Source organism: Cricetulus griseus, chromosome 3 (genome assembly GCF_003668045.3).
Source record: "Cricetulus griseus strain 17A/GY chromosome 3, alternate assembly CriGri-PICRH-1.0, whole genome shotgun sequence".
NCBI classification, from domain to species: domain Eukaryota; kingdom Metazoa; phylum Chordata; class Mammalia; order Rodentia; family Cricetidae; genus Cricetulus; species Cricetulus griseus.
The window spans coordinates 137,695,408-137,715,256 of NC_048596.1; the positions used below are offsets into that span (position 1 = coordinate 137,695,408).

The window sequence follows — 19,849 nt, forward strand, 5'->3', positions numbered from 1 at the left end:
TATGGCCTCATATAAAATCCATTCCATTTATGTGGCTATTAGCTAGCCTAGAGGCTGACTAATTAGGGACACTCCTCAGTATTCCACTAGCCTTAAGTTTGGCCAATGAATGAAGTTATCACAAAGCTGCTTTTGGCTCCATTTTTGTGTATTAGAATATTTGGATAACAATCTTTAGTTCTGTGGAAATTCTGGCCCTATGTAGGCATACCATTTTTATGCGGAATTTTATACCAAATAATCACATGAAATCTAATTATTAATTGAAAATGCTCAGGTAATATCTCAGTCTGCATAATAGATAATTGTTAAATTTTGAGTTATGCTTCAATTCTTATGGATGCTCTTCTATCATGATTGGTACCTTTTCTCAGTAAATCTACGTCATCACTTTCCTCTTCCCACACAATGTTGGACCTCCTCCCTTTTTCTGGGTCTCCCTCATAACTTTCTCCTGTCAAGCTCTATTCCAGTTATTTCACCTCTCACAATGACATATATTCACACAGTTTGCATGAAATGCCAACACCCTCTTATTCAATTATTCATAATCACACATTATTAATGATATCTTTTTTATATGATGATGGAAGTATAAAACCCTAACATGCCTGATGTTTGACATGTTCAACATTAAAATCTACTCATGAAAATTTTGAAAAATATGTTTTTGTATTTTTAGTCAAAAATGCAATCTCCATTTATACCTTAACATTTAATGTATTATGCAGGGAATGCCTTCTAAATATTCACAGCTAGAAAGTAAAGATAATCTCATTATAATGGGAGTTGAACCAGGAGTGGTCATGCTAAATTTCATACTATAGTCTTGTCCTGGATCACAAAGTGCCTTAATATATGGGATAAATGTGAGAATCAACCATGTGATTTTCAAAGCATATCAAGAAATTAAGTTTGCTATGTACTACCAAGATAGTTATAGAGATGAATGTATCTTATTTGATACTAAATATAGGGACATAAGTGACTATAAACTAAAATGTGTCATTGTAGCAACTGCAAATTTTTGAGCAAAATAAGATACTGTGCTTAGCTTCATTTAGGGAACAATGTCCAGGCATTGACATTACCTGGTAATATGAAATTACCATGTGAAGCATGAAGTAAATATGAAATTTAGATTTTAAATTCTCCAACTTTTGATCTAACACTTTTCTTACAAATTATCTGGAGACCACTTTTCTTAGTTATGTTTCTGTTCAGTGACCTGAAATAGAGAAACACAAATAGAAAGAGTTAAATATTATGAACATAGAATGTCACTTTTTAGAGGACATAGATACAAAGAAATAAATGGTGTTTTGGAGCAGGGATCGGCAAACTGTTCAGTGTGAGCATGGACCCCACAAATTCCCCTGGCTTCATCTGTAAGCATGACTCCCTGAAAATACCACTCTATAACAATTTCAATTTTATGTGTAACTTAGAAATGATGAACTTATGGGAACAGAGAGCAGACTTGTGGCTATTAGGCTTCAATGTAGGTTTTAACAATGGGGAACCCATTGGTTTAAGGATATAAAACTGCAGTTGGACAAGAGGCATGGACTCTCTGAAGTCTTGAGGTCTACTGATAGCATGATAAATATGGTTGATAACAATATGCTATATTTTAAAAGTTGTGAGGTAGTATATTTTATGTGTTCTCAAAACAAAAATGATGAATATGTGTGATATAACATTGGTTTAATTTAGCCATGCCATTGTGAACATACTGAATTGTGTATCATAATTGTGCATGACTTTATTTATGAGCTAAATAAATGAATGAAAAAACAGAAGGGACTTTGAGAGCCCGTCCCACTTGAAGGGATGCTCTCATCCGGGACACAGGGTGGGGAGGGCCTAGGCCTTGACCTTGGGGAGCCCCCATGGAGGGCTCTAGCCTGTATGGGGAGTGGAGGGGGTGAAGGGGATGGTGTTGGACTGGGGGGCATAGGGGAGAGAGGAGAAGGGATTGACATGTGAATTTATAATTTGTAAACATTAAATAAAAAATTAAATTAAAAAAGAATACAGGATAACTAATAAACTAAGGGACAACACTGCAAAACTACAATTGCCACAGTGTACTTCTCCATACCTCATTATGATATGGTCCTCTGTGGTCCTCAAGTTTTAAAATCTGTTTTCTGCATATTAGATATAAATATCAGAAAATGTGCAAGTGCCAGGGCATTCATGTCACATCCCCAAAATTACAATGTAGTATAGACAGAATACAAGAAGCTCATCTCTATTCTGTCTCAGACTCAAGAGAATTTGGGAGTAAAACAATTAAACTATACTACATACGTGGAATAAGAAGAATCTACAGTGAAGTTTCCTGTGATAATATCTGTGTATTTTCAAGTAAGCAAAAACATACATGAAACAAAGTCAATTTTTACTCATAAGGTAGTGCTAGTTATTGCAAATTTGCTAATGGAAACGTTCTAGAAAGCAAATAATGAGTATTAGAATGTTTCTCTTTGCATGGTTTTGTTGGTGTCATGAAAACAACTATGTCCTGTCAACTATGCTACGATTGCAATACATATTAGCTTATTGTTATTATTCAATGCCCATTAGTTTCCAACAGGTTCAGCTTGGGATTCTGCGTTTGTATTGTGGGTGACTATTCTGCTTCCATCAGCTCTGGATGAAACTTCTAAGAATGGCAACGGAGGTAGTCATCAATCTCATTATAAAGGAAGGGCTTCAAAGGCAGCCATTCCACCACTGCCTAGTTGCTTATTTGGGGTTATTCCTTTGGATCCCTGTTAAGTGACCACTCAACAGACAATGGGGCTAAGGTTTTCTTTATTCAGATTCACCAGCCAAGCACAAACCAAAGCGAAGAGGTGGGAGCCGGGACCAGGGCCAGCAGAAGGAGAGAGCATGTCCACTTGTCCGCTGTCCCTAAATAACCCCATTTAAGTAACCTTAGACTTCCCCCTGCCCTGCCCTCATGGGCTTGTTCCTGCACACCTGTGCGGGTTACCTGGGGCAGGGCTATAGTGTCTCCCTACAGATCCCCAAATTTTTCCCTGTGCCAGGCCTCTCTTCAAACATATACTGGGTCCCTCAATCAAGGCATTTCCTATCTTGCCCTCTGTTATTCCCCTGTCTCAGTCCTCCTGTTGTTTCCTTTCCTCCAGCCCCTTCCTCTTCTCCTCTTCCCACTCCTCTTCTCTCTCCTTCCATCCTCCCAAATTACTCAGGGGTACTTGCCCCATCCCTGTATTTGGGAGAACTTTGGTTCTTCTCTTTGGGTTCTCTTTGATCCTTGTTTCTCTGGTTCTGTATATTGTAGGCTGGTAGTGCTTTGCTATATGTCTAATTCCCATATAAGAGTGAGTACATATTCTGATTCTCTACATTTTATTGGGCTACCTCATTCAGGATGTTTTCTTCAGTTCCATCAATTTCACTACAAATATCAAGATTTTATATTATTTTCCTGAGTAATATTCCATTGTGTAAATCTCTCACATATTATCCATGGATCCTTCAGCTGAGTGGCATTTAGAGTAATTCTAGTTTCTGGCGATTTTAAACAGTACTGCTATGAACATAGTTGAGCATATGCCCTTGTATAAATGTGCAGTTTGGGGGTATATGCCCAAGAGGGGAATTTCTGGATCTTAAGGTAGACTCATTTCCACTTTCCAGAGAAACCACAATACTGATTTCCAAAGTGGTCAGACAAGTTCACACTCCCACCACCATTGGAGGAGTTATCATCTTTCTCTATATCTACTCCAGCAAAGATAGTTATTGGTGTTTTTCATTTTAGCCATTCTGGCCTGTTAAAGATGGTATCTCAGAGTTGCTTTGAGTTGCCTTTAACTGATGGCTAAGGATTTTTGAACAGATTCTTAAATGTTTTAAAATCATTTTATATTCCTCTAAGGAGAATTCTTTATTTAGTTTTGTACCCTGTTTTTTAAATAAATTGTTTCATGTTTTGGTGGCTACCTCTTCCTTTCTTTTCAGTCATCAACCTTTGAAACTGTTCAAATCTTTCAGCCATCTTCTCAACACAAGTATGTGGCATTAAGTAAGTATTTGATTAAAACATAAAATATCAGAACACAGTAGGCCAAAGACACTCAGGTTTCCTAGAAAGGATTTCAATATAATTTGCTGTGTTATTTCCTACATTGTAACTGCAGTATAGATATGAGAGTATTTCAATATGTCATCAGGACTCAGTTTATTTCTGTATGCCTGTGGCAGAAAGAAAGAAATTCCTTCTGTATATATGTTGTCTTCATAGACTCAGGATCCTGTCTAATAGAGCACCTGAGGTTTTATTTCCAAGTAATGTTCTTGATCACAAACAAAATAATTACTTATTTTTCTCAATTTTTGGCCTCAGTGACAAAGACATATTTAAGTATCTCTCACTATTTTCTCTTTTATGGCATGTACATCATGAGAGTGAGGAATTTTATTCCTGCTAACTTTTAAGCCAATGATGTTCATGTTGAGCTTCAATTGTATAACCTGCAGTGCATCCAAGTGAAGCTTCCAAATGGCAGCAGATGGAATTTTTTGGTATGATGACATAAGCACACAGCAACATCAAAAATAGGTTCTGTCTCTCATAACCGATGTACTCCTAATATTTTTGAAATCATCTGTGAATATCAAATGGGTCCCCATATGCATGCCTTGTCCAAGAATAAAACCAAATAATACATTACTAGTATCTGAGTGAGAAAACTGTTATCCCTTTACTGTATTAGGGGTTCAGTTTTCTTAATATCTCTCCAAATATACTACAAATCATCTCAAATAATTTCAAATAATTGTACAAGTGTATCTAAGTGTATGCATTGAGTTTTCATATACATATTTTATATATGTATGTGTTGCATGTCTACAATTTGTTGATATATTCCAGAATTTCACGCATGATGACTTTGTTTTTATTATTTCTTGCTTATTTTTTTTACCCCACAATCCGGTAGCTTTAGCAATCAATGTTAAAATACAAATAACTACTTAATTTAGTGATTCCACTGTGAACACGTACATTTACCTATACCTAACCCATAATGTCTACATGCTGTGTTTGTTATGTGTAACAGATTTAACACTGACATTTTGGAAATGAAAGGCTTAAAGAAATTATGGTTCAGTAGAAATGGAGCCTTTTTATTTTTCATGCAATTTTTGTCCTTGGCTTTTCTGCTAATTCTACAAATTGGAAGAGCTTCCCATCTGATTTCACATTTCACTTTGTGATGCTGTTTGTCTAATCTTGTTTATGTTCTTTCTTTGAAGATTTTTCATTGTATAGTTCTTCAAATTTCCAAAACTTTCTGTTTTATAACCCTTCTTAGAAGACGCTGTCTATAGGCCATGCCCACTTTTCTTTTGGATAAGAAACTGTGTATGACCATTCCATGCAATGAATCTAAGAATAAAGGTGGGTTGTGTGTATTGATTAGGTGCTTTTGAAATAAGCAATGTAAGACCTTGGACATTTGTTCAGTTGTGAAATTGTATAGTAATGATGTAAAATGGTGTTTTGTTTTACTGACTTTTACAACTAATAACGCCTGTGCTGTAAACACAATGTTCAGAACAAAGATAGTAATTATATGGCTTTAGAAAATATGCAGATGATTGTTATATATTTTGTCCAATATCTTTTTCGCACTGTGGGCTAATTAAGGTTATTTTATCACCAGGTTTGTCTTCTTGTCAATGACATATGCCTGCATTTCTGAAAGATAATTGTTAGAGAATTAATTCAGATATGTATGGAACTCAACCAGTAACCCCCTAAAGGCCTAAAGTTTAGCAAGTTATTATGTTTGAAGCATGAAAAAAATTCTTCAAATTCAGCCTGGTGTTGTGTAGACCCTTAACCGAATTTTCAATACTATGCAGCAGAATGTTTCTAAATAGAAATATTAACTAAAGTAATAATTTACAATTTGTCTTCAATAGCATAATAGTTAACACAATTCAAAGATTTAGTGCTAGTGGAACCAGGATAGAACATATTTCAGCAAAATCTGAGGTGTTCTGTATAACAGATTGCACAGCATTGATTTTGGATAATTTTGTGGGTTACAAAAGAATAACAGAGACAATAGTATGTGTTTATTTTTAAGCACACTGTCCCCACTCTCAATTTATCTGTCTGGATATTTGTCTTTTTGACAAATATTTTTTCATTTATTTTTATTGCAAAAGATATACTTTCAGTTGTTGTCTTAGTTGCAGTAAAGTACAGCTCAGCATAATGCATGTGTTAGAACGTTGCTAAAACATTACTGACACATCCCCCATTGGTTCTCTGAGTGAGTCCTCCTGGCTGAGGTATGAGGTAGACATTATAATAGCTACAGCTCTGTCAAATTGTTGTAACTTTACTGCTGCAGAAAAGCTTACATATAATATCTTATAAATATAATTTAATTGCTTAATTTCTAGGTTCTATTTTTGTTATGATTCTCCTTGTTATAAAAATTATTGATTGATGATTTACATTCCAGTTTCAATTCCAGAACCTACACTCCTCACATTGCCCCATTTGCCCACAACTCAAACTTTCATCTCCTCCATAGAGAGCATAATGGCTCCCCTAGTAAGTCTACAAAATCTATCCCATCATCTTGCACTTGTGAATCCAAGGCACCACCCCCTTTCTAGAATGAGCAAGGTATCTTTTTATATAGAATAGGCTACAAGAAGTTATATTGTATATTGGCATTACACCGTAGACCCAAAGTGAATGTTCTCATTGAGTGCCCCAATTATACCAATTTCACTTATATTTAGGGAGTCTAGATCATCTAATGTAGTTACCAAGTTGGCAGACCAGAGTCATTGAATTTTCAGTAGCTCGGGTAAGTTGTTTCTATGTGTTTTTACCCAGTACTGTTTTTAATCCTTTGTTCATTTTTCCTTATTCCCTCTGAACCATTGTACCCAATAACTAGGGGAAAACATTCTAAGTAAATGAGCCCTGACCCAGAAAGACAAATATAATATATACTTACTTAGAGTTGACACCAGTCACAAAGCAAAAGTTACCCAGTGTACCATTTACAAAAACTGAAAAACAAGGAAACTGTTCCAGAATGTGATGGAAGGAGATAAAGAAACACACAACTAACCATTGCGTAGGGATTATTAAAATAAGTATTTCTTTGTTAGTTGCTTGCAAGCCGACAAGTAGCAGGCTCTCATCAGAAGCATTCATCTGTATAACTCTAGCTGTAGGGTTAGTCTACCATAAAACATATCAGGAAATTGATGTGTGAGCTGGGCTGAGGTATTGAGATGATTTTAAAGATTTTGGGAGACTTTTCTGGAAAATATGGCACCAGAAGAAAATTCCATTTCTATAATGTGTATTGTATCCCACCAGGCAGTTTCCAAATAAGCATATAGAGACTCATTATTAATTTTAAATGTTCAACCAAGACATCTGCCAAAAGGATTGATGACTTTTCACTAAAAAGCAATTTCATCTCCTCTGCATTTCTCATGGTTCTGAGAATCCTCTCTTCTTCCCAGCACCCACATATTTTGGTGCTCCCACCTAAAATGATTCTGCCTAATCTAAAAAGTTAGTTTTTTTTTATTATATTATATTTATTATATTATATTATATTTATTATATTCACAGTGACATACATTCACCCATTGTAAATTAATAATTCATACCATGCTTTATAATTTTTCATACAGACACACAATTTAATACTTATTATTTTTATGATGAAGAATAATTTTTCTATCCAACTCTTCTCTTTTAAAGAAATTTTTATTATAATCCCTCAATGTAATTATTGTTAAATAATATTCTATGTGTATGTTGAATCCAAACCATCTATATTTGTTTCTTAAAAATTTAACACATTGGTGGGCATTGGTGGTAAACACCTTTAATGCCAGCACTTGAGAGGCAGAGGCAGGTGGATCTCTGTGAGTTGAAGGCCAGCCTGGTCTCCAGAGTGAGTGCCAGGATAGGCTCCAAAGATACACAGAAAAACCCTGTCGCGAAAAACCAAAAAAAAAAATAATAACACATTAATCAGTGATTATATTATTATATTAATAACTCAAAAAATTTTAAAGTTTTTATTTTGCTTTATATATGGTTTTCCTGGTACTAACAATTCCATATAGATTAGCACACAGGACATTACATCACAGCAAACACACACACACACACACACACACACACACACACACACACACACACACTGAGACATATATATATAATTTCTTAGATGCATACTTTATTTCCATTGTTTTAATGCAAACTTTTCACTGAGTCAGATATAGAATATACAGGCATTTCCTACATCCTCCTCTTATTGTAGCTATGCATAACTCCTAGGACACCTGAAAGGGCTTGATATTTACATCCAGTATTCATAAAATAAAATTTAAATTATAATAACACATAGGACCATATCATAAGAGGAATAAGGATGCAATGATATATAGACTGGTTAGTGATGTGGTCTTTGAATTATGTACATTATGCTATTTTTATTTTATTTTTATATGGTGGATAGTCAAGTAGACATCTCAGTCAGCAACAGGTTCATTTTGAAATTTGTAAATCTTGACTAAATTCTCAGAGCACTCATTATTCAAACCCAGGCATACAACTATCTTAGTGTTCCTGAACATAAGAAAAGTTTGGTAAGAGTAAGTTTTATTTTTTTTACTTAGCTAGACTTCACAAGCTTATTTATATACAAAGAGAAAACATATCATAAATCACAAATATGTCTGCACTATATGGTTTTTCCAGGCAACCCAGCTGTGTGAGAATCAATTATTCAAGTCTAAAAAGAAAACTTATATCAGGTAGTATTCCACAAAAATATCTGAATCTCAAGTATCTTATTTATATGAAAGCACACTTTTACTCAGGAATTTTCAACAATAGAAACAATATGCAAAATTCTTGAACTATATCTAGCCCTCAACAATCCCTTACATTTAGGAACAGAACTCATAAAGCCTAACTGTTTTTTTTTGGGGGGGGTGTATACTCTTGTATTTAACTACTTCACTTTTTTTCCAACTTTTTTATTTGAATTAGAAATAGGATTGTTTTACATGACAATCCCATTTCTCTTCTCCCACCCGTCCTCCCCTACCTGCCCCCCAACTAAAACCTTATCTGTCACATATCTTTTTGCTCCCCCTGGATAGTGAGGCCTTCTATAGGCTGTCATCAGAGTCTTTCATTTCCTTTGGGGTAGGGCCTAGGCTCACCCCCATGTGTCTTGGCTCAGGGAGTATTCCTCTATATGGACTGGGATCCCAAAGACCACACCAATGCTAGGGATGAATACTGGGCTTCCTCAGGATGTACCATAGATTTCTGAGGTTTCCTCACAGAAACCCATGTTCCTTGGGTCTGGATCAGTCCCATGCTGGTGGTATTCCAGCTATCAGACTGTGGAGCAGGAGTTCCCGGATGTTCAGGTCAGCTGTTTCTGTGTGTTTCACCAGCATGGTCTGGACCTCTGTGCTCTTCACTGGTCCTTCTCTGCATCTGGGTTCGAGTTCAGATTGGTGATTAGTTATGGGTGTCTGCTTCTACTTCCACAAGCTGCTGGATGAAGGCATATAAGTCAGTCATCAATCTCATAATCAGGGGAGGGCATTTAAGGTAGCCTCTCCCCCATTGCTGAGATAGTTAGCTGGTGTCATCTTTGTAGATCTTCAGACATTTCCCTTGTGCCTGATTTCTCTGTAAATCAAAAATGTCTCCCTCTATTATGATATCTCCATTCTTGTTATGGTGTATTATTCCCCTGACTCATATTTTCTGCTGCCTCATGTCCTCGGCATCCCCCTTCCTCTCCCCTTCTCATTCTCCTAGCTCCCTCTCCCCTCTTCCCGTGCTCCCAATTTGCTCAGCAGATCTTGAACCTCTCCCCTTCTCCAGGAGACCATCTATGTCTCTCTTAGGGACCTCCAAGTTTATTAGCTTCTTTGGCAGTGGGGATTGTTGGCTGGTAATCCTTACTCTATATCTAAAATCCGCATATGAGTGAGTACATAAGCCTAACTGTTCTTACATTGGCTTTTGATATAATGAAGCAAAGAGGAGGATATTTTTTAACTTTTATTCAGAATTGTTTGCCATTGGGAATATTCATGGTCTATTAGCTTGATGTGTATGGATGCACCTACAACTGCATTAAATATATTAAGTATGTATCAAAGAAAACAAAATAACATAAGCTTCAGATGTAAAACTGATATTGGAATTTGGGTGCAATTCTATTTTTAGGAAATGTGTGGATTCTTCAAAATAAAATATTCATGTAATAATATTAATAACTTTTATGAATTTTAAGGGAATAGGAGAAACAAAAATATGAGGGAAACTTGCAAATACAACTGATCAAAACTTATAGGTTTTACAATAGAAAAATAATTCTGAGGGTATAACTTATTTATAATTCTCCTTTCTAAAATGAGTGAATATTAACTTAATTATTTTTCATATATGAGATATGACATTCTAGGTTCTACTAACCTAACTTTGGCAGAAGCGTTGAAGAAAGCATTTTTCTTCAATCCACTCATATTTTAATTTGCACTCTGATAAGAATACACATGACTAAAATAGCAATATAATCCAAATACATAAAATATTCTTATAAAATATGATTATGCAATATTATACTTCACATAAGTTTTGTATAATACACTCTATACATAAGTAAAGTATTTCAAAGCATATATAGAAAATATGAAAGAGAGATCACAAAGAGTATGCATCCTAAGGCAGAACTGTGTCACTACCATGAAAATCCTGAGAGGACTGGAGACTCTCTGGCATCACATCTACTAAAAATGAGGATACTAAAAATTTTTTCCAGTCAGGTTCCTGGCTAAAGTTCAGCTAAGAGATGGACTTTAGATAAAGCCAGACTGTAAACAAGCCCAGAGAAGGGAAACTGTCCTGGAGACCTGTAGGATACAGGGGCAAATAAAACTGAAGATATGGCTGGGAGTTGGTGGCACATGCCTTTTTCCCAGCACTCAGGAGGCAGAGGCAAGTGAATCTCTGTGAGTTCGACACCAGCCTGGTCTACAAGCGCTAGTTCCAGGACAGCCTCCAAAGCCACAGAGAAACCCTGTCTCAAAAAACAACAACAACAACAAAAAACTGAAGATAGGTTACGTAACTAGTGAGAATTCCCACAATCATACCTGTTTCCTCGGTAGAAAATGGGCTCCTGTCTATGAATCAAAAGTTTCAGCCTTAATATCTTGATTACTGGCTGAGTCTTGCACCCTACATTGTGTACAAGGAAGATTTATTTTTTATCTCAATACTTGGAAAACTCATGCTTGTGCTGATCAAATGTTCCTTGGAAGAATAGAGTGTAAGTGGTTATGTTAGTGAGAATAATTATTTAACCATCTGAGACACCATGAATTTCTTTTCTTTTCTTTTCTTTTGATTAGGAATAAGATTGTTTTACATGTCAATACCAGTTCCCTCTCCCTCCACTCCTCCCATTACAACCCCCACCCAACTAACACCCTATTTATCACATATCATTTCTGTTCCCAAGGGAGGGTGAGGCCTTCCATAGGGGTCTTAAGAATCTCTCATATGCTTTGGGATAGGGCCTATGGCAACCCATGTGTGTCTTGGCCCAACCAAGATCTCAGAAAGAATCATACTGAACATTCCACTTGTCACAGAGCTGTGTATACCCTTTGTGAGGAGCACCTCAGGTGTGATATCATTTGGTGTCCCAAACAGAATGAGCCAGACACGGCTGGTGCTGTTTCTGGGATATCTGATCCAGGGTCTTTAACCTGTGATCACAATGACAGCTGGAACTTCTCAGAGGTCACCAGGCTCCATGTTGTCCTGTCTGATATGCTTTCATTTCATGTAGTACTTGAAATTCTCAAACCACCTAAATCTGGTGCAGAGGGCTCTGCTGCACTGGAAGACACACTATAGATATATCTAGACTTCATTTGGATAATTTTAAATCTACAATATGTCCATGAATACTAATTTTCAAAGTGAGGCATACTGATCCTATAGCCTTCATCCAGCAGCTGGTAGTAGTAAAAGCAGATACCCACAGCTAAACCTTGAACTAAACTGGAATCCAGTTGGAGAGAAGGAGGATTGATGAGGAAAGGGGTCCAGAAAAGGCTGGTGAAACCCAGAGAAACTGCTGCCCTGAATTTTGGAGAGCTCTTGGTCCCCAGACTGATAGCTGGGAAACCAGCATGGGACTGATCCAGTTCAGCTGAATGTGGGTTTCAGTCCTCGGATATCAATGGGGCCCCTTGTAGTGAATCAGTACTTATCCTGATCATAGGTATGTACTTTGGTAGTCCAACCCACATAGAATGACACTCTCTGAGCCAAGAAACAAGGGGATGGGCCTAGGCCCTTTCCGAAATGATATGGGAGACTCTGGAGTGCCCCTATGGAAGGACTCACCCTTCCTTGGGAGCAGAATAGGTAGGGTGTTGTTTGGGGGGGGGGGGCAGGAGAGGAGGGGAGTGAGTGGGAACTGGGATTGACATGTAAAATAATCTTTCTAACTCAAATGAAAAATGTCAGAAAATAAATTCACTACACTGAATTGGATTTATTGTTAGTAGACTGAGCAACTGGAGTGTACCCAGTCCTGAGAAGCAGTCCTGGGTAGCAGTAGAAGTTCATGCATGTCTAACCTGAATAAGCATCCTAATATTCAATGTAGTACTGACCATGGTTTTGGTATCTTCCATGTACAGGGAGGCGTTGGCCAAAGTTGGCCTGATGTAAAAACAAAGACCAGAACAATTTTCTTTTTCCATAGCTAATGTGCTCACTGAAAGACCCCGGGAGGCTCAGGCCTCATTCTAGGACTGCAAAGAAGCCAATCACAAAGCAGAGTCGAAACCTTGATGCAAACAGCACAAGGCTTTATTGGAGTGGTTTAAGGAGCTAACCCCATGTTAGCTCAGGCGTTTCATCCATCCATCATGGCAGATGGCTAGGAAAGACGCTGCAAAGCCTCGACATAGAGATATTATAGGACAGTGTAAAGGGGTGTCTAGGGGTACGCACAGGCTCAGGATTGGTGTCTCTCCTGGCTTGGAGGGTTTGCCCTGTGTTGATTGTTTAACTGGTTGTTATGGTCCATAGGCCCTCCCAGGATGATTGCTAGCTCAACATTTCATTGTTGTGCACTTTTCTATAAAGAACACCAAGATCCATAAAGCATAGCACCACCAGCTAACTGCTGATTGGTTGCTTACCACAAGGCAGGCATCTGTCCTCCTAGTGACAAAGGCCAGGTCAGGCAAACATTGTTACTGTCATGGCTGCAGAAATAGGCAGGCATTTGACCCCTAATTCACAAAGCAAGGTCACATAAGCATGTGTTAGACTGTCATGTCTGCCAAAATGGGGAGCTAGGCACCTCATTCCCCCATTTTCTGTTTTGGAGATTCCAATCATGGAATTTCGGTCTCCCTGCCATCCCCATAAGCTAGAGAGAGATATTGGCATCACCTATAAAGGAGTTACTTTTGACTTAGCCCTTAAACCAGGGAAAATGGGAGATGTATTCTTTCCCATGCTACTTCCTGCTGACTTTGGGATGAAGTTAGGGATCCAGGAAGGCTGAAATGCTAGTCAAAAGCTAAAAAGGGAATTTAGGCAATGGGGAATCCACAAGGAGCTTCTGGTTGGCAGACTCTGTTGCAGAGACACTTTGTGTCCTCATCAGCTGGGCTGGTTCACATCCACAGCACATCCAGGTCTGACGTCTACTTAGGAACAGCCTGTAGTCAGAAAAGTATACTCAGATGTGTCTGCCAGAAGCAAAAAGCTCTTTAAGACATGTTTAAACTGGGAAGAGATGTTAAAAACTTATTTATTGAAGCCAACATTACATACAAAATAGATATCAGCAAATCTGTTTAAACAGCAGGAACATATTTAAAACTTTGAGTCCTAGAAAAATCTACAGATTTGGGATAGAAGCATGGACATTTGTCTTCTGTCCAGAAAGCCAGGTATGGATTGGACAGAGGTGCCTTTTGTCTGATGAAAAGCCCTTTAAGTTTATACTTAGATAATAACCAAAATAAATGTAAAAACCTTTAGCTTGTGATTGAACAGTAGGTAATCACTACTTTATCAGCTAAGCTTCTGACTATAGTCTTGTGGATCTGAATGCCTGATGCTGCCAAGATGACAACCATTAATATTTCAGAGATTTGAGAATGGTAAATTTTTTTTACAGTTTCTGAATCTACTAAAAAGTGACAGAAGCCGGTTAAAAGCCAGTCTGTATCCAGTTAGCCATACCCAAGTCTCTCCATTAGCATTGGAGGCTGAAGTATCAAAGAACAGTGATCTTTGCCAGGCCTATTAGGTGGGAGGTTTTGTCTCTCTGTGGAAGAGGGACATGGAAAAGACTGATCTTGTTTTGTCTAGGAAAAGGGGGTGCAATCAATTTTTCAGTGCCCACCAGTTTTGTCCACTGTCTGGGCCAGGTCCTGGCAGGCAGTAGGTCTAACATTTGAGCATCTCACTCACTGGTCAGTGTTGTCATCATCTAGGTGCAGGAACTGGGGTGCCTCATAGTCTTCTTTGGAGACTTTGGGTCACTGTCAGGATTTGGCAGTCTTCTGATATGATAAAATTTTAAGATAACATTTTAAATACCATATTCTGCAGGTCTATGAAGCATTAGAGGTCTGTCTGTCTGTTTTAGTTATATACCTTAAGCGAACCTTAAGCACACAGGTGGCTAGGTAAGGCCCTTATTTCTGTAATTAATTAATCTTCATTCTGACTGTAACCAGTTTTAACTTAGTAAAATATTTGAAACTTAGCAAGTTGAATTTAAAACTACGTATAGTTACCTTATATTCTTTAAACAGTATCTGCATGTATGTGCTCAAGGCAGCAAGTAAATACGCCTGACCCACGCATGCCATGTTCATGGGAAGTAAGGACAGTAGAGACTCTGTGAGAGTCCAGAGAGCAACAGCTGTTCTGATAGACCTCTAGTGTCAGGACAAAAGACAAAGACAGGTTTAACAAACACACCCCACAGACTAGTTTAGGGTCCTATGCAGAATTTCATATGGCTAGCCACATGGAGAACAAATTGGGCCACAACCAATTCTCCCCTGCAGATTGACAACCTGCCTGGGTCCCCTTACTGATGGAGAAGGCAACTTGGTCCCACCAACTCTGCTTCCTACAGATTGGCAACCCTCTTGTGTCCCCTTATAGATGGAGCAGGCAACTACATCTGACCAAGTCTCTCTCCTACAGACAGATTGCAGAAGCTGAAGCCTGAAACTCTGAACTCAACAAGATTTGGTCGTCCCCTCAATCCTTGTCTCTTTATATAAATATGCATATTTATATCATTTGCTAGTGAATTGAACATAGGACCTTTACATTTACACAATTAACAGAAACAACAGAACAGAAAAAACAAAACTGATACAGCACCAAAAAGCAGGCAGGCAGGGTGTGAATTGCAACAAATCAGATAAAACAGATGACAAACCTGCTCAACTGGAAAGTCACACAGCCTGTTCCAACCCCCAGCCTTTATAGAAACAGAATAGACAGAGACAGGGAACGCAGAAAGTAGACAAGGCAAAACAGGGTACCTGCTTACCTCCAAGATCGACTGCACTCAGGTGAGGGGTTGTCAGGAATCTAGACAAGCCCCGAAATTAAAGATCCCCGGGAGGCTCAGGCCTCCAGGATCTTGGTCCAGGACCAAAATGACCCCAATCACAGGCAGAGTCAAAAGCTTGATTCAAACAGAATGAGGCTTTAAGTCAGTTGTTTAAGGAGCTAACCCCATGTTGGCTCGGGCCTTTCATCCATCCATCATGGCGATTGGCTAGGAACTATGCTGCAAAGCCACGACATAGAGATTTTATAAGTCACCCTAAAGGAGATTGTCTAGGGGTATACACAGGCTCAGGATTGGTGCACCTCCAGGCTTGGAGACTTGTCCCTGTGTTGATTGTTCAACTGGTTGTTATGGCCCATAGGTCCTCCCAGGGTGATTACTATGCTCTGTGCATCATTGCTGTGCATATGTCTGTAAAACACAACCAGAGGCGTAAAGCATAGCACCACCAGCTAACTTCTGATTGGTTCCTTGCATTGAAGCAGGCATCTGACCTTCAAGTGACCCAGGCAAGTTGAGGAAAACAAGTGTTACTGTCATGGCTGCAGAAATAGGAAGGCATCTGACCTCCTTGTGAACAAAGCAGGGTCAGGTAAGCACTTGTTAGACTGTCATGGCTGCTGAAATGGGAAGCTGGTCCCTTCACTCACCATCAATCCCTACATTAAGTTTCAGCATTTAAAAAACTCCATGTATTTTTTTGTACTGGCAAAAAAATATGATATAGGAGTTTGATATTTTTAAATGTACACATTCAAATTAAAATATGCTTGTACTTCTTAACCATTTTATTCCTCCAAATGTGTTCTTGTTCCCCACCTACCCTAGTTCTCTTTCAAATTCATGGGCTCTGGATTCTTTTATTTAATCATCTGAGTCTGAATCATGTAACTTGTACGTCTATGACTCAAGGGATTACCACTTCTAGGACACCTACCAGGACCTATTCCTTGGGAAGATTACTTTGATTTTAATGCTTTCAGCATTCTGTAATTGCTTGTACTATTCTATCTAGGGTTGATTTGTGGTATGATTTTCTCTTCCATGTTAGCATATGGTAGTATTTATTCTTGGCCTAGCTCTCACAACATCAGAAAGGAACAAGTGCACTTCCAAAATATAGAAGCAAAGTTCTATTGTAATAGTGAATGTTACATTTAGAGAAAATACCCTTATAAAATCAAAATGATTTTATTTTGTATAAGCAATGAGGAAGTAGCTACTACATTGGATGCAATTGTGTCAGCTGTCTTGAGATGGACTTTTAAGTTCTTGGGATTTTTGGCATATTTTTTCTTTTGTTTGTTACATGGTTTGTCTGTGTAGCCCTGGCTATCCAGAAACTAGCTCTTTTAGACCATCGTGGCTTTGAACTCACAGAGATCTACATGCCTCTGCCAATCCAGTGCTAGGATTAATAGTTTGTGCCACCAATGCCCAGCTTCTTAGTCTGATCTTTCAAAAAATTCTATTATTAAATATCTCATTGCCTCAAGCTATTCATACAAAATAATGTGTCATAAGGTAACAAGATAAAAACAGTCAAATTGCTGACTTCTGTTCTTGTGTGTAATGCTTGTTTGCTCAGATGGTGGAGGCACCAGCTGGACGTCTGCTAAAATATCAAGAATTGCTGAGAGGATGTGTTAATTTTGGCTCAAAAATTTATAATTTGTGGGTTTGCCTTTAGAATTCTTAGCCTAGCAATTGCTGAGTGAATACCCCCCAAAAAACTGTACTATTGTCTGGGTTGGACTTTTTAATAAGAAGCTTCTAATTTCAAAAACAAAACAAAAAATGAGGCATAAGGGTAATCGACACTATCAGAATATAACAGAAGTGTGGTAACAGAATTTCTCAGAGTCTAAAAACTAGGTATTCTAAAATGGCATATTCCACTCAAAGGGAAAAACTACGACAAAAGCAGCTTGAAGAAAGGGCAGCAAACCAGAAATCAGAATTTCATCAATATGAAAGAGAACTACATTTAATTCACTCTTTGAAATTCAATATCCCTGCTTCTTTGACAAAAAGCAGGGAGGGGGCAGAGGTAGATGAATCAGCATCTCTGACGCAGATCTCCAAGAACTGCAGTCATTTGTTTCCATTCCAGGTTTTGAGATCTCTCTCCTCATTGGTTCCTGATGCATCTCTAAATGTATTCCCTCCTCCCTGGGAGGCAATCTGATGTAATAAAAATGTCTGCACAGGAGGATTTTTTCCAGTCAGGGTCCTGGCTAATATCCAGCTCTTAGCTGGTATTAGTCAAACCCTGACTGCAATAGACTCCAGAGGAGGGAACCTCTCCCAGACACCTGCACGAGACAGAGACAATATAAACCTAGGATAGGCAGAGTTTGGTGGGAAGTCCCATTATGCCCTGCTAAGTCACTCTCTCTATTTGTAGTGCAAGTAATGTACTCTTAGCTCAAAAGCCTCTGTTTGTTCTTTCATATCGGCTATTCCATTGAAATTTTGAATCCTGCAATATGTGCAACGGAGATTTCCTTTTGAATCAGTATCTGACAGAAACGTTTCTTGTGTTAATCATATGGGTCACTGTAAGATACAATATAAAATGATTATGTAGGGAAGAATTCTTACTTAGCCATCTAGGGCTTTTTGTATTTCAAATGTCAGCATCTTCAAATAAGAGACACCAGAAAACAATACAAGCCAGCTCTAATTGGCAGCCATGAAGCATATTCAGCAATCAGAAATCAGAGAGGGCAGGGAATTTCATTAGATAGCCAGTATATAGTCACAAAGAACTGGATCCCTACTTACCCAAGGAAGCTTTTCTCTTTTGTTTATTTTATTCAGTGCTTAGGATTAATTGTATTTCCATTCTCATCCACTGTTTTCTGTGGTTTCTGCTGCTGGACATGTTAAGCTGGGTGGGAGAAATGAGTCAGCAGCTCAGAAGGAGATCTCAAAGCTTTCCTAAGGATTTGCTTTCCATTGGTGGGATTGATAGGACTCTTCTTATTGGTTCAGGCTCCAAATGACATTTGAATGCACACAGACCTACAATGCGAGGCAAGGGGAGCATATAAGTTGTCAGAATTACAGTCTCTTACCAGACACACGTCTGCATTCTAGTTCTTATTAGCTCTGGGAGATTACAAAAACCCAATTGTAAATTTACACAGGCAAAGGAAACTGTTCCTGACAAATACAGAATATAGAGCCCATGGATATTAGCAATTTTTGTTTGTGTTTGATTCCTTGTATTATAGCTCTGATTCATTGATTCTTTCTCCGTGAATCAAGGAGATGTCTGTGCCTTGAAATACGGGCTATCTTGAAAAATTTGCCATCCCACTATTAGACCGAAAGTACTGCAGTATGATTCCTGAATCTTTAGTAAATCGCAAAGAATAGGAAAGGCTTCTCTTTACTCCCCTCTGGTGGAAACCTTGTTGTAACACTTATGGCATTGAAAATTTATTCATGAAATTTTAAATTGCTGTGTTCTATATCAACTTTTGCCTGAATAAACTATTTGTGTTCATATCAATATTTCATTAGGACTCAGTTTACTTCTGTATGCCTCTTGCAGAATGAAAGAAATTCCTTTTGAATATCTATCAGCATTCTAGCCCCAGGACCTGGCTATTAAAACAGCTTTTGGTTTTCCTTACATCTCATAGTCATGATCACAAACCTCATAATTGTTGATATTTTCTCAATTTTTGGACACAATGACAAATATATAGTTGAAGATCATGAGAGAGTGCAATTATGTTCTTGCTAACTTTTAAGCAACTAACATGCTTGTTAACTTTCCATTGTGTCACCTGACGCTTCTAAATGGCAGCAAATGGATTTCTTTGCTATGATGACATAAGCAACATCAACAATAGGTTCTTTCTCTCATTAATGAATTTCTTCATATTTTTTTCAAATCTTCTCTGAATATCAATTGTGTCCCTATATGCATCCCTTTGGCCAAGAACAAAACCAAATAAAATATTACTGACATCTGAGTTGGAACACTCTCTTATCCCTTCACAGTATAAGGAATCTAGTTTTCTCAATAGCCATCTAAATATACTATGATTCATTTCAACTACTTTATAACAATTATTTTAGACCATATAAGTGTATATGTTGAGTTTTCTCATATAAGTTACATGTAC

General features: G+C 37.9%; 1 long non-coding RNA gene across 3 annotated transcripts; it reads right to left on the reverse strand.

Annotated features, from left to right (window-relative positions):
• Positions 1–12,935: 12,935 nt before the first annotated feature.
• On the reverse strand, positions 12,936–18,816 carry LOC113834730. Of its 3 annotated transcripts, none has more exons than XR_003483476.2 (4): positions 18,495–18,816; positions 15,684–16,118; positions 14,514–14,673; positions 12,936–13,821 (listed from the first exon to the last, which is right to left on the reverse strand). It is a non-coding gene; the product is annotated as an uncharacterized LOC113834730 (long non-coding RNA). The 3 variants fall into 3 exon arrangements; XR_003483477.2 differs by having other exon boundaries at positions 14,582–14,673; positions 18,495–18,813; XR_003483475.2 differs by lacking the exon at positions 12,936–13,821 and having other exon boundaries at positions 13,838–14,673; positions 18,495–18,813.
• Positions 18,817–19,849: the final 1,033 nt, after the last annotated feature.